General features: G+C 48.1%; 1 protein-coding gene across 4 annotated transcripts in view; it reads left to right on the top strand.

Annotated features, from left to right (window-relative positions):
• Positions 1 to 1719: 1719 nt before the first annotated feature.
• Positions 1720 to 2465, top strand: part of MID2 (midline 2) — a 109827-nt gene continuing 109081 nt past the window's right edge. For all 4 annotated transcript variants that reach the window (XM_023758752.1, XM_006082257.3, XM_023758745.1 and 1 more), the window contains exon 1: positions 1720 to 1806. The gene's annotated coding sequence lies outside the window, so the exon portion shown is untranslated. The remainder of the gene's footprint in view (positions 1807 to 2465) is intronic.

Below are 2465 nucleotides of genomic sequence, written 5' to 3'. Positions count from 1 at the left end.
ATCCTCATCATATGCCACATTCCCCTGTATGTATATGCCAAATTTTGTCTCTCTACTCATCCGTTAGAGGATATTTATGTTGCTTCCAACTTGGCTATTGTGAAAAATGTTGCAATGAACATGGGAGTGCAAATAGCTCTTTGAGAGTCTGCTTTCAATTCTTTCAAATATACTTCTAGAATTGAGACTGCTGAATCCTGTTAGTTTTATTTTTAATATTTTGAGGAACCTCTGGATTCCTGAGTTTTTTTCCATAGTGGTTGCACCATTGTACATTCCCATCAACAGTTTACAAGGGTTCCAGTTTTTCCACATTCTTGCTAACACATTTTCTTTTTGTTTTGGTTCACTTCTTAATAATGGCCATTTTGATAGGTGTGAGGTGATTTCTCATTGTGGTTTTGATTTGCATTTTCCTGATGATCAGTGATGTTGAGCATCTTTTCATATGCTTTTTGGTCATTTGTATATCTATGTCTTCTTTGGAGAAATATCTATTCGATTCCATTGCCCATTTGTTAACTGGGTTATTTATTGTTTTGTTATTGGTTTGTAGGAGTTGTTTATATATTCTGGATATTAACGCTTTATCAGATATAAGGCTTGCAAATATTTTCTCTCCATTCTTGCCTTTTTAGTTTGTTGATTCTTCTGCTGCACATTTTTCGAGTTTGATGTAGTCCCGCCTGTCAATTTTGCTTCCCTTGCCTGTGCTTTTGGTGTGACTCTAACCTTTACTTCTCTTAAGGCCAGACTTTTATCAGGATAGCCTGGTTGTGATTTTTGCCTCCCTTTCCATCTCAGTGTTCTCTAGCACATTGTTTAAAAGGGGTGTTGCCTAATTACTACTGCTTCTCTGGTGGGATACACCCAGAGTTACCTTAGTTTTTTCTGGGCTTGCTTACATGCACAGTAATGGGAGGCTTATGTGAGAGGGGATGTTTCCTCCCATTTTCTAGCTTCTTTCCCCTTCACCTCCCCATTTCCCACAAGTTTGGAAGTTAATCTCCTCTGGGCCTCCTGTTTCTTCCCTTTGGAATCTTCCTTGTAAGTGGGGAGGTGTTCGGTGAGCCAATGACAGGTCAGCCAAGAGATACTTCATACCAATAAAGGTTTCTGGGTTCTAGATGAACCAATTAGCTTCCTAGGGACATTGGATACCTAGATAGCGGGCATCTATTCTATTGTCCTCTTTAGTAAGGATTCTCTTGTTTTGTCCATCAAGGATTGGAATGTGCAAGTGAAACCCTACTTTTTATTTTAATTTGATGGCTTTAATCCATCCCCACAGTTTTTTTTGTGTGTTGTTTTTTTTTTTACCATGGCCAATAAAACACAGCCATTCTCCCTGTGTAAAAAGAAAGAGGGGTTGGGTTTCCTTCAATTGTCTGCCCTTTTCTGTCTCCTCCACTATTTTTGTTTTACTCTGTTGTTAACTTTGCATAGAGCAGCTTCATCAGAGGACCTGTGCTGTGGACTGGGGCTCTCATCTCATTGGCGCTTGCAAGGGCCTTTTCCTTGTTCTACACCTGAGGGTTCCTGGGACCAAGGGGCTGGTGGGTGGAAGAAGAGTAATTTTCCCAAAATTTTCTTTTTTCGTTTTTAAACAAAATTTTTTTCCCCAATTTTTTTTTTTCTTCCCCCCCCCCCGGGGGGGGGGGGGGCCCCCCGCCGCGTACCACACACACACAACACACACACACGCGTGCGCGTCGCGCGCGCGGACACACGCCCCGCTCTGCCCCTTTCGGTGTGTCTTCCTTCAAGATGACAGGGCGCTGGAGAAAAGGCTGCTGGAATCAGCTGGTAGGTACAGTAGTAACCCTAACCCCACCCACCCGCTGCTTTTGCTTGCTCAGGTTTCTTGGGTCACTACTATCCAGGGAGAAAACAAGTAAATGCGCCTCCAGAGGAGGGGCTGGGGGAACTGGGAGCGGAGGGGGCGTCGGAAGGTGAGGTTGGGAAGGTGGCCGAGTGCCCCTGCTGCTGGGGCCCTTCCCAGTGCTCCCTCAGGGCCTCAGTCCCAGCCCTGTTTGCCCCCACCCTACCCCCTTTTCGAAGCGATTGCTTTTTTTTTCTCTGCTGCGGCGGAAATGACAGTGTGGTGCTGCCTTGGTGTCATGGTGCTGCCCCTGGATTGAGGTGGTGAAAACTCTTAAGTTTGGCTCCGGAGCATCGCAACCGCCTTGCTGTCCCTGGCTGGGCGCGCAGGAGGGCGGATCCCAGCAGCTGCGCGGCGGTAGCGGGCGAAGGCGAAGGCGGGCGGTCGGCCTAGAGAGGCGGCGGTAGCGGTGGCGGGCGGCGGCCCGGGAGCTCTCGCAGGAACAAGAGCCAGAGGCAGCTCGCGGCGGAAGCAGGCGAGCGCCCTGCGCTCTAGGGGGCGCTCAGGAAGATGGCAGGCACGCGGCAACCCTTCTGGGTAAAAATGCGCCCCTTCCGCACGGTCCCTCGGGGGGCCGAGCAGC

This window comes from Myotis lucifugus, unplaced genomic scaffold, assembly GCF_000147115.1.
Source record: "Myotis lucifugus unplaced genomic scaffold, Myoluc2.0 scaffold_2, whole genome shotgun sequence".
NCBI lineage: Eukaryota > Metazoa > Chordata > Mammalia > Chiroptera > Vespertilionidae > Myotis > Myotis lucifugus.
Note: the sequence above shows the minus strand (reverse complement) of the source record. Positions and strands in the feature narration are given on the sequence as shown.